This window comes from Gymnoscopelus microlampas (genome assembly GCF_963454915.1).
Source record: "Gymnoscopelus microlampas genome assembly, chromosome: 22".
Classification (NCBI taxonomy): Eukaryota; Metazoa; Chordata; class Actinopteri; order Myctophiformes; family Myctophidae; genus Gymnoscopelus; species Gymnoscopelus microlampas.
In genome coordinates, this window is record NC_139959.1 from 7,371,344 (window position 1) to 7,384,745 (window position 13,402).

Genomic DNA, 13,402 nt, shown 5'->3' on the forward strand with positions numbered 1-13,402 from the left:
GACACCTACCGGAAAATGAAATTTCTGTTTATTAAAGAGCTGGAGAGACGGGGAGACTCCTGTTACTGAACAAACACTCTATAGCAATGATTACTATCAGAATATAGTGCTTTAACCTTTTAACAAAATACTTTTTGTTTTAACCCAAAAATATCACTTACCCTACCTTTAAGTCAGGTAAAATAACTTCAAAACTGTACTTGAGTATGGTACTTGAATAAAAGTACTTTCCATCACTGGGATGATAACAGTACTAGTGACGGTGGGTACATGAAAATGTGTCACAGTGGAGGTGGTGGTGGTGGTGGTGGTGGTGGGGGCGGATATGACAGACAGTACATTCAATCAGGAGAGAAAGACAAGAAGAAAGGCAGATTGGAGATGCAGGGAGGGGAGGATTGACAGGAACGAGGACACAAGAGGACAGGACGAAGAGAAATGCAGAGAGAGGAGAATTGAGAGCTACATGTGCCGAGATAAGACTTGAACAGAAGCTGATAGGACAGTGCGGTTCTCAATGTGGGGTCCGGGGACCCCCAGGGGCCCTTGAGGGGGTTCCAGGGGGTCCACTCAGCACAATTTCTCCATATGGCAGTTGAACCACGTGAACCCTATATCAGTTATTTGAAAATAGCAGATCTGCAAGCTAGCAACGTGTCACATGCTATTTTCCAAAAATATTGGAAAAAGAATATTGAAACATTTGGAATATTTTTGAAATTTTTTTGACAACACAAATCTTGTATGGGGGTCCCTGGCACTAAATAGTTTCAGATGTGGGTCCACAGCCAAATGCATTCCATTTGTGGGTCCTTGCCAAGAAAAGGTTTGAGAACCACTGTGATAGAGGACACAGAGAGATCATACACATACCAACACACACAAAGTGAACGGTCCAGTGGACACTGCACTGCAGTAAGATCCTCAGTGTTAATTCAACTCTGAGAGTGTAAAAGTGGACCTGAGAGTTTGACAGTGTGTTCTCTGTGTATGCAAGAGAGAAGAGAAGGATGGGCTGCATCAGTGAGAGAGGGACACACGGCCTAAACCCCAGTGACAGCCAACATCAGCATCCATGTCACAAAACAACGGGAGGGCCACATCCTGTCCCACAAAACCACGCGTGCACAACCCACACACACACACACACACACACACACACACACACACACACACGTGTGACACACACACACACACACACACACACACACACACACACACACACACACACACACACACACTTCTCACATGCACATGCACACACACACACACACACACACACACACACACACACACACACACACACACACAAGTCTTCAGTCAGCAGCTGAGATCTGCTGACCCAACAGCACAGAGGCACCAGGGCATGGGCCAAACACAGCATTGAGATAAGATCAGCATCAGAGCTAACATACTATGCACACACAGACAGGGAGGCAGGGGCGCGCACAGACACACACACACACGCACACACACACACACACACACACACACACACACACACACACACACACACACACACACACACACACACACACACACACACACACACACACACACACACACACACACACACACAGGGGACGTGTAGCGAAAGTATCAGAAGGGCAGTAAAGATGAAGCTAGAAATAGGCATGGTGGAAAATTAAATCAGAGTTGGCAAAAAAGCTATTAAAGGCTCCGTGCGAGTTGGCCCTCACCACCACTAGCTAATAGTGGGGGGAAGGGAGGTAGGGATGGATGGAAGGACTCAGGGAAAGGTTGTTCAGGTGGGATATGAAGTGGCTCTTTTAAGGGCCCGGGCTGAAAATGAGAGATAGGGATACTTTTGCTTCACTTTTCCCCATTAAGCCATGGGCCATATAATCCAAAGGCACAGTTAACCGAGATCTTTATGGTGTCCTTCTGCAACGATAATGTGAATGGAACGGTCCAGTGTCTCTGCGGGGTATGGTATCAACTTGAGACTAATTGTTATTAATTACTCCTAAAATAGCCTGCCCCAAGAAAAGAGAGAAAATCACGTCTGTCTAATTTGACTGATTGTTTAGTAGAGTGGTTCTCAAACTTTTTCATGTCAAGGACCCTCAAATTAATATGTATTTGGCTGAGGACCCCAATCTGAAAATATTTTTTAATAGCTGATTTTTATAGGGTTAAACAGATTTTGAAGCTATATTAATTAATTTAGCTGGGGACCCTCTGGAACCCCCTCAAGGACTCCTCCTGGACCCCACTTTGAGCACCACTGCTTTAGTATACATGCACATAAAGGAGCATCTGTCTTTTCAATTCCAGGCCTCACTGTGTAGAAGACATGGATTTTCTAACCCGATGATAGACAACTGCATGTCTGCCCGAGACAGACACGAATCAATCACATCCTCCAGGATTCCGCCATGCCTTGTTTACAGGAAGTAAATTCTCCACACAGGCTGCACAGTGGAGTGACAGTACAGTGGTTCTTTGTTTCCACGAGTTCATCCATCAAATGTGTCTTTTCAACAGGAAAAGCGACCTCGCTATAGGCCACGGGCCACACATGTTTTTGATTGGCCTTCAATTTCAAATCCGAGGTCAGGGGGCTAGACGGCCCGTCACCCCCATCCCCCCCGCCCCCTCGCCCGCCCACCCTCATTCGACATCTTCCCCCCTCTCTCCCTCCTGCGGCGCTTTAGTTGTGTCACAGGTTTGTGTACACACGTGTTTCTGTGTAGGCCCAGAGTCAGGACCCCCTCCCTCGGAGCCTTTCCTGTGTCGTGGCTCGCTCGCCCCCGACCCCCCTCTGACCACACCGGCCTGCCTCCCCAAGGTGCTGATGAAAGGACTTCAGGAGGAGATCACTTCACAGGCCTCATTCATCTGGGCCAAGATCTCTTTAAAACAATGATTCTCAACCATTGGAATTTAAAGGGCCCCCAGTTTGATAAGATTTTGTATATTTGAGACCCAAATCTACACTGTAAAATCCTGCGAGTTATTTGAAGTGAACCTCAGTTTGTACGCTCTCAGAGTTACAGACCTGTAACTGTTCAAGGACACCTGGGGATCCCTGGAGCCAACGTTAAGAACCAGTGCTTTAAAAGAACCGATGAACTCGCGCCGGGAGCCTGTGCTGCCGAGACTGATTAAAGCGAGAAGGAAAGATGGGGAGGAAAAAGAGAGAAGTAGAGGGCAAGGCTCTTATGAGGTGGTGCTGGCCCTTCCTGTGGCCACCAGCCTATTCATAACAGCCCCATATTGGGAAGAAAGGAAGGGGGACGTTGGTCGGGAGGGCTGATCCTCATTAAGAAGCAAAGAGAACATCAAAGACCATCCACAATCCTCTATCAGTCAGAGGCACCCTCAATCCCCATCATATTAAAGCTCCAGAGGGCAGTTCAGTGTCAAGTTCTGACTGTGGCGGGCTCAGGGGCTCCAGTGACTCCGGAGCTGTTGGTGGGGGGCGGGGTCTTTAAGGTCCTGAAGGTCAGTGGAAAGTTTGAGCAAAGTTCTCCTTCACCTCAGCAATAGGCCAATAGCTGAATAAGCTTACTGGTGGAAGGGGGGAAAATGGGATGGGGTGGGCGGGGTGAGAATGATAACTAACAGCTGTGGGCGGAGGTAGAGGAGATGATCCATTTCACCAACCTCACAGCATTCGGGAGAGCATCACGCGCATAAAGGGAATCTGTTGCCCCGCGGGGAGAACCGTGTGAACCTGGAGAAGAGGCGGTGGGGAACACAGGAAACAGCGGCATTGAATGATTTCGATCGTAAACTGCACAGAACATAAGTGTTTGGTGGAGAATGTGCTGCGGAGGTGCTTTGCTCCAAAAGGAACCATAAGGAACGCGTCAAGTATATACAAATTCAATAATCCGCAGTTCCCTAGACTAGAGCAAAAGGAGTGAGAGAGACAGAAAAAGAGCCAAGTTAAGTGTTAAGTGGGAGAAGATAACGCTGCTCTGTGAGAGTTTAAAACGAAAGATGAACGCTCAACGCCGGGGGAAACTCCACCACGGTGGTCTTCCCCTATACAGCTGGGTAGACTCAGGTCACAATAACACAGGAAGATGACGGGAGGAGTTAATACCATAGACACAGCAGGTCTGAATAACATCACTGTTTAATTCCTGCCTCATTGTGGTAGCGCTGAGACCTGACCCCAAAAAGGGAGTGTGAAAGACGAATAGGCATGCACATGGGCACAAAACAAACAAACACATGAACATGAGCACAAACTCTCTCTTTCACTCTCTCTCTCTCTCTCTCTCTCTCTCGCTCTCTCTCTCTCTCTCTCACTCTGTCTGTCTCTCTCTCTCTTACAAATACATCTGTTTGTCATTGCATCAGTCAGTTTGCAAGTATTTGCTCTGTGGTTGCGAACCACACAGTTCTTAATAATACGCTGTCTTCCCACTGGTGTGTGGGTGTGAATACGTTGACGATGTGATTGTGAACTAAGGAGGCCAAAACAGGACATAACTCAGGGCATTGTGCTTAGTCAAAACAAAACATTAAAATTGTCAACTAATTGTTTCATTCATTGCGAACAGGCGCTTGTTAGTGACACAGACGGCATGAATCAAAACCGAGGAGGAACATCAAACGCATTTTAACCAAAGCCATCATCTTTGCAGACCGCTGACGTCTTCAGAGTGTGGGAGTAAGTTGCTGTTTAATTTTCTGTGCGTTACAGGGAGACAGAGACAGACAGCGAGAGACAGAAAGATGTATGTGTTGCTTTAAATCTGTTGTTGCCACTCGTGTCTTGCCCAGTTTTCCACAGACTCATGTTGTGCATCAATAATGTGTGTGTGTGTGTGTGTGTGTGTGTGTGTGTGTGTGTGTGTGTGTGTGTGTGTGTGTGTGTGTGTGTGTGTGTGTGTGTGTGTGTGTGTGTGTGTGTGTGTGTGTGTGTGTGTGTGTGTGTGTGTGTGTGTGTGTGAGAGAGAGAGAGAGAGACTATGCAATCTTCTTCTAAACAGAATTCATGAAGTGAAACATTTTGTAGAATAGCGGGGAATGAGACATGTAAGAGCAGGTTGGGGTAAAAATAAAATGCTCGCATGAACTCAGGTTACCCAGTCCAGCCCATCATGACTGAAAATTGGTTTGACATCCTTGGCATAGATAACGGCCAGTATCTTTACCGACATCATCACATTGATCCGATGTCCAATATTTTCAATAGAACAAGGTTTCTAAGTTCCTTATTCAGTCCAATAGGAAAGCATCCTTCCCATGTCATAGGGAATATGACTGCATATAGCTAGATACTGTAGGTGGCCTGATATATTAGAAGTGACTCATATTTAAAAAGAGCCTGCTTTGAAATGATGTGCCTGGTTTGGATCATAAGCACAACAGCCACTTGCTGATGCCAGCTACTTAACATTAGGCTTCTTGGCACGCTGGTACATTATGGACTTTCCAGTAGCCCACTGGATTAATCTAACAACTGAAAGCTGGCCTGGACAGCCACAGGGAGGCGAAATAAGTGGGTTTGTTGAGCACACAACAGGAATTCCACATTTGTTTCCTCTTTTCACACACGCAGAACATTGCTGATAAAGTAAAACAAATATAAACTAGAAAAAGTGCTCCTCCGAGCACAGGTCTCCGGAGGTATTTTTTACTATACTGGAGTATTTCCAATTTTCAGTACTTTTACTTCTACTCTATTACAAAACATACATTAACCTCTTCAGCCCTATTTAAACTTTGTATATTTGAAAACAGCCGATCTACAAGCACACAATGCGTCACAATGAACCGCGTTGTGAGCTTGTAGATCGGCTATTTTCAAAAGATTTTAATACATTTTGATTTTATACATATTACCTTGTGAAACGGGACATTCTGCATAAAGAGTACTTTTACTTTCGGTACTTTAAGTATATTTTGATACCAATACTTTTGTACTTACTGTAAGTACATTTTGAATTCCGGAATTTCACTTGTAACAGAGTATTTCTACATTGCAGCATTGATGCTTTTACTTAAGTAAAACATATGAGTACTTTTTCCACCACTGGCGAGAGGAAGGTAAGAAGGGAGAATCAACTGTACAAAATAAATAAGAACGTCTCAGCAGTTTCTGTACTGTAACTTCCTCCATCAACTCCTTTATGTTATGACCCCGCCCAAAGACTGCTATCCTCTCTACTTGTAAAACTCCCACTTGCATCCCCGACTCTAAACCTCCTATTTATCACACTGACACCAGTGGCTTGTGGTTATTGACTGGGAGTGCATGCCTATCCCATCCACAAGCTCAGTCATCAAATTAGATTCTGTGGCAAAATGTCTGGTATGCTAAATGAGTAGTGTCATATACCTCGTGTGGAGCAGAGTGAAGGAAAATCAATTCAAGTTAATGCCTGGATAATGTGCGCAGTTATGAGGGCAATTGTCTAACAAAAGTGTTTAATTATTCACAGACTGTGTATAACACAGCAAACACAGCCCTGCTCTGCTGTTATAACTTATATTTTCATGACTCCTTTGCCATGATAATATAAATAACGCATAACACCAGCACTTATGTGGGGTGATACTGAGAGGACTATACACACACACAGAGAGATATGAATGCCTGTGTGTTTTGCAAGTGTTCTTGTAGCGCAATTAAACATAATCCTGGGCGGTGATCCAAAGCCTTTGTTGGATTTGTATTCTGAATTAATTTCACATTAAACTGTGCAAATAGAACACTCGATGTTGTCCATTTAAAGTTCAAAGATAAGCATTATGCATAACTAAGCTGTGTGGTCATATGCCCCGAAATACACATGCACACACACACACATACACACACTCACATGCGCAAATCTACAAACCCATTCTCTCCTAGACACACGTATCAAGAGTATTTGACACTCTCATTTGAACATGACCTCGCCTGCAACTGTAAAGGGGAGCCTATCTGACGTCTCATCCATCTGTGTATTCATCTTGTTCCCCACAACAACCGTCATTGAGGCTGGCATCAGTGCTTGGGGAGAGCATGCCCAGAATTATTACTGCATCCCTACAGAGCAGACGTATGGCCAGATTGTCTCTAATCGCCTATAGAAAAGCTTGGCTATTTGTACAGCTCAGGGCGGAGGAATGACAAACTGTGTTGGTTAACTCAGCAGTGGTGGAATAAGTACTCACATTTTTTACTTAAGTAAAAGCATCAATACCACAATGTAGAAATACTTTGTTACAAGTAAAAGTCTGGTATTCAAAATATACTTGAGTACAAAAGTATTGGCATCAAAATATAATTAAAACACCAAATGTTACATTTGGCAAGTGTTCAAAATGTGAAAAAACATAGCCGATCTACAAGTTCATAACGCATCGCAAAGCGACGCGTTGTGAGCTTGTAGATCTGCTATTTTCAAAGTATACATGAGGCTGAAGTGGTTAATGTTTTGTAATAGTAATCTAAATCTACAAAGTAACTAACGTTTTCAAATAATTGTAGTGGAGTAAAAGCACAATATTTGCCTCTGAGATGTAGTGGAGTAGTACTGGATATTGGAAATACTCCAGTAAAGTATTGTACTTTTAAGTACAGTTACTTTCCACCACTGTAACTCAGACACACTTTATTCAGCATAGCCTACATTCTTATGTGTATTATTGTATCAGTCCTCAGCTCCCTCCAGACTGCATATGACTATAAACATGATAAAGATGTTTGTTTACTCCTAAGCTAAGAGTCCACGGGCAACAAACGGGCAATAAGAGAGAGTGATAGGACCAATGGTGTCTGTGGGTAGCGAGCCAATAAGCATCATCAAAACAGCTAGTGTTGAGAGGTCGATGGGTCATCTGTTGCCGGCGAACAGGTGAACTTCATTACCTCATCATTCTCAGTAACTCTACCACGCGCTGTGATTAACCCATTGAGACCTGAAGCCGATTCTACATGTCTCCTAAATCCCAACAGTTTTCTGAAAAACGTATGTTTCTATATCAGTGGTGCTCAATCTTTTTCATGTCAAGGACCCCCAAAATGATATGTATTTGGCCGCGGACCCCCATCAAAATATTTTGTTCCAGGGACCCCCAGAAGCAAAGATTTGAGTTAAAAATGTTCGCTTTAAAAATATATATATTCAAAGATTTGCACACATTTTCACGATTTTTCAAAAATAGCAGATCTACAAGCTCGTAGCGCGGCACTCGGTACTGCGCTATGAGCTTGTATATCTGCTATTTTTGAATAGCTCAAAGTGTAAAATAATGCTTTTTAGCTCAAATCTAAAAATGACACAGTTCCAGGTCTCAAAAGCAGACCTGAGAAACTAAACTACGGATACTTTTCTCATAAGAATCTCTTGAAACTCCACAACTGGGAGTCAATTAGGAAAGTGAAGAAAAGAATGAATGCAACATCTGGTTGCTTTCCACATTCCACTGTTATCCCATCATCAAATCACAGTAGAGGATGGATAATCCATCAAGTCCGGTCTAAACCATTCAACCGGAGAGGAGTGGAATAACAGCCAGAACTATCCCGGGTCAAATATATACCGTGTGATGTACCCTTGCTGCTACACTCTTAAATCTCTGTGAAAATATCACCACTCATTTTCATAATCAAATACCATCCTGGGTATTTCTCTGGCAGCAATGACCTTAACGTGTGCTCTCACCTCTCTAATGAATACTTGAAGACTGGATTAAAATGCCAACAGTCAAAACAAATGTTAATTTAGTTTTTCCCCAAAATAGGCTCTAAGCAGATTTCAATTTGTCAGACAGGCAACAGCAGATGTGTAACTCCTAATGAGCTAGCACACAATGGCAGTACAAATGTGAGGGAGATATTAAAAACCTTGTAATGTATTAATGGAGTTGAAGACTTCATTAAATCTTGCCAGCAACACTTGAATGTATAAACGTTTTTACATCAGTGTCTGTGACCGTGACCATCTGGACATACAGTAATGAGCGTCAGACACAAGAGGAAGGCCAAAGACGAGGTTTATGGATGCGATGAGAGAGATGACATGCAGGTGGCTGGAGTGGCCGAGGAGGACCCCTGATGGGAAATAGCCGAAAGAAGAAGGATGTGAAGAAGGAGGAGAAGAAGAAGAAGAAGAAGAAGAAGAGGAACAAAGAGAAGAAGTCAAAGAAGAAGAAGAAGAAATGCTTCTACACTGACAGCTGCTAATGGAACAGTTGATGGTTTCACGAAAACCTAACCCATAGAAAGGAAGCTTTTAGTAATGACAAGTCAGCGTGGACAAAATTTGTAACATCTATCATATCTTTCTAACATGTAACACAGAATATATTATTATGATGCAGGCCAATCTGCATAAGAAAGGGTTATAGGATAGTGTACATTTGTGCTTCAAAAATTGTCTCCATGTTGCATACTTGATATGGAATTACGGTTATTGTCTTCAATCTCAGACTAATGTCCCCAATTACTGGTGACAAAAAAACACCAGCATATTACTCCTGGGCAGAAGAGGCCACAGTATTGTACCCTTAAACCTCACTGCTTCACGGTGTGAATACCTTAAGAGCACTTAAGGGACGGGGCTTTTAAATCCACCGTGAAAACAGCTGTTTGGCATCTCTGGAGGACTTTGCCATTTCTAAGTGGCTATCCAGTGGGATCAGCTTCCTCACAGGGACAGACAGCTTAACAGAGTATGTCATACTGCACCACCACTGAAAAGACAGGAGTGACTGTTATGTTTAGGTCATTGGTTCTCAACCTTTTCAAGCCGCAACCCCCCAAAATAATCTTAACTGGGGACCCCCCACCCTGACAAGCACTTGGAATTGTAGGAGTTGGCATTACATTTTGTTTGACTCGGTTCCACAGATAAATATTGTGAAAATAGCAGATCTACAAGCTCACAACGCCTCGCAATGTGAGGTGTTGTGAGCTCGTAGATCGTCTATTTTCACAATTGTTGCCTCTTTCTTATATTATTTGACAATTTAGAGTATAGTTTGTTGTTTACTTTTGATGCAGACATGGTCTTTCCTCCTTTTTTAAGGTATTAAAAGTCCTTAAATTGTCACTTCACTGTCACCTGCCCCCCCCCCCCCCCCCCCCCCCCCCCAATCACGTGACCCACAGGTTGAGAATCACTGTCATACTGCACCACCACTGAAAAGACAGGAGGAAGTCCTTATAAATTGACCGTCACTGCTATCCAATTTGTTGGTCATGGTATCAAAAGTAATAACGAAGGCGTTACTGCATGAGACATAACCAAACTGCTGCTTTCTCAAGCTTGACAGTGGCACCGTCTCTGTCTGCATTCCTGTGCTGGTAAAGGAAACACATTTCTGTCATTATCATTCCAACACAGTATCTGCCCTTTCCCCAGAGCAGTCGACTAGATACTGCTTGTGAGATAGTAGACAGCAATGTTTAATGTCTCTTGAGGACATCCTGAACAAATGAATGCTGGCAAGCGATAACGGGCACAGTGGTCAAAAAGCAACATGGAAAACACTTGAGCTGAGCGTATTTTTGGTATTAAGTTATGTCACTGTGTACAGGTGTATCACTGCTTCTGTGTGGCTGAGTTGTTTTTCTGATTAATGAGGGTGGGTGAAAACAGGTGCTGCCTTGTGAAGAGAGTCCTAGTAGTAAGAGTGAAAGAGAGCAGCTGCATACTCATAACGGAAATCAATTTTAGAACATTAAAACCAACATTTCTACAGCATTGCGTTCATCAGTTCTATTGAATTTTATTTTTGCAGCAGGGCTACGACTACGAGTGTGTGACTGCTCTGTCATTCTTCCCAAGTAGGTATTTCTTGTTCAATGACAACGCTGGTCAATCACGTTAGTCCCAAACACAACCTGTTAGAATGCCATGGAATTTACTGTGCACATTCAAGTTACCAGGAGGTCGGCCTTTTCTCTAGTCTAGTCTAGTGCAACCCTTAGGTCAAGATTTCCAAGATATCTAAAAATATAAAGGGCAGATCAAGATGAAACTTGTGAGCATATTCATGTGTACTTGTACTGATTATCTTTGTGAGAACAAAATGTCTCACAAGGATAAAAATATGTAAAGTGAGAACATTTAGCTGGGCCTCACTTTTCAAGAGGCTAGCTTAACCACTTAAACCCTGGCCTATATTCTCATGTTGAATATCCCCCAGGGCTCTATCCTTGGCACACTCCATTTTTCCCTCTAAACCAAATCTCTTCAGTGAAAATAACCTATCTACAGGCTCACACAACACGTCACAAGGTTGCTATTTTCTGCAAATGTTCGCCTATTTTTGCAGAATGTTGGCCTATTATGAGTATGACAAGCCCAGAATAGGGACGCAAGGGTTCATGTGGTTAAGGTTAGGTCCTGAATTTGGGGATAGGGTTAGAATTAGAGTTTGGTTATGGTTAAGATACGGCATGTAATGGTGTGTTGGTCAAGGTTAGGGCTGGAGATTTGAGAATGAATGTAGGGTAGTTGAAAGTCCTCACAAGTACAATAGCACAAGCAGTACAAGAGTATGTCCCCATGTGTACACGCATGCATGTGTGACCCCTACCCTCCTCTGAACACCAGGATATGGATTGGCTGAGTCAGAATGCAGTTTTACTGCTGAAGAGGGGGTTCTGTCCTTACCCCCCACCAGACCATTGTATACCTACTATACACAACCTGAGCCTACCAAACTCTGCTCTACCAGGCCTCCTCACAACCTCAGCACTTTTCAAGCTGCTTCCCCCAAGCCAAGTTTGGCCCTGTCTGATTGTAACAACATGCACACACTCATGGGCATGTGAAGACACACGCAAACACTCATTCGTGCATCACAACTCTCAGCTGCTATTTTCATATCTACAGGCCACACTGGCTCAGCGGGTAAGGCGGCTGACTTTGAAGCAAAAGGTTTCCTGTTTGATCCCCGGCTCCCCCCTGGCCTTGTGTCGAAGTGTCCTTGAGCAAGACACTTACGCTTAACTGCTTCCAATGAGCAGGTTTGTGCCTTGCATGGTTGCCTCCACCGTCGGTGTGTGAATAGGTGAATGTAAAGCACTTTGGACAGGAGGAAGGTGCTATATAATTCACTAGTTAGCATTTTAACATACTGTATATTTCAGATTTGCACATACAGTTACACATAACTCAGGAGTATGTGAGCTCTTAAAGCAAGGATTTGCAGTGACTGACAAATCTTCATCGTGTCAGTCTGTCTGCCCTCGCATGGCCTGTCTCAAGCTATCACCATGGAGATGAGCTCAGTTTATCTGCTGTCTCATGCTGAGTGCATGCGCTGCAGCATACCACATGAGCAGGTCCACCTGACACTGTCACACAGCTCCTAAGCGAGAAGGAACACGTCTTTTCCCCCTGTCGACCGGTGCAATAAATGCACAATAGCCACATGCAGTCACTCCATGTGCTGCATCCTCTGACGGCTGTGGCATGCAGTCAAGTACAGATTTAAAGGGAAACACTCACATTGTGCATTTCAGTTCATTGTTGATGATTATCATAGTCTATAGAAGCAACGATAAACGGTATATGAAACAATCCATATTGACAGATTCCCTTTTATGTCTTCTGTTCCTACACTTCCCATGATGCATTCCATGGGCATGCCAGTTTTGTCTGTGGCCTCCATTATATCAGTCTGATTCATACTTTCTTAAGTCAATATTGCTATTTTGCCATAAGTACAGTGAACAAGGACAATGCTACTAAGGGTAACAGCTAAAAACCAGGAGTAAACTTTCGAGCACAGAAGACTCTTCGGTGTTACAGCTGCAAATGCAACGTTAGCCCTACAACACACATATAGAAGTAATGTTGAAAATGGAGATGGCTTCCCTTTAAGACATCTCAAGAACATCACATCACTGAGAGAGAATTTAAGTGTCCACAAGACTGGAACAGCATATACGAAGTGAGCAGGTGCACACAACAGTAATACCTGCCATCTGATACTTCAAATAATATTTCACATCAGAGTTTCAATGAAGTGGCTTGTGAGGAGAAAGTACCACAAAGCCAATTCCAATGATGGAACTCACACACATCAGTCATGCAATATAGGACCATAAAGCATATAGCAAGCAACATCTGTAGCCTACCTAGTGACCTGGATAGTTTTATAATGTAGTGTATGCCAACAGTGACAGGTTAATTTAAACATTATTATCAGCTTGTGAGGAATGGCTAATTAAGTCCAGGGAGGAAAACAGGAATATTTTCAGGACAAGACTGCTCCTCCCTAATCCAAAGGTTTTAATTGAAATTGAAAGAGGGATATATTCAGTGGGCTCAATTGGAGGGGCTGGACAGAACATTCCTGACAAAGATTTCCCAACAAAATATAGAAGTCATCATTAAAACCAATACCCAATACATGTCTAATGTATTGTGTTTTTTGTTTGTTTGTTTTCATTTGGAAAGTCCAAATCATTGTG

At 43.4% G+C, this 13,402-nt stretch overlaps 1 protein-coding gene across 1 annotated transcript in view; it reads right to left on the minus strand.

The window, feature by feature from the left end:
• kiaa1217 (KIAA1217 ortholog) overlaps positions 1-13,402 on the minus strand; it is a 167,620-nt gene that overhangs the window by 153,563 nt on the left and 655 nt on the right. The gene's annotated exons all lie outside the window — the stretch shown is intronic.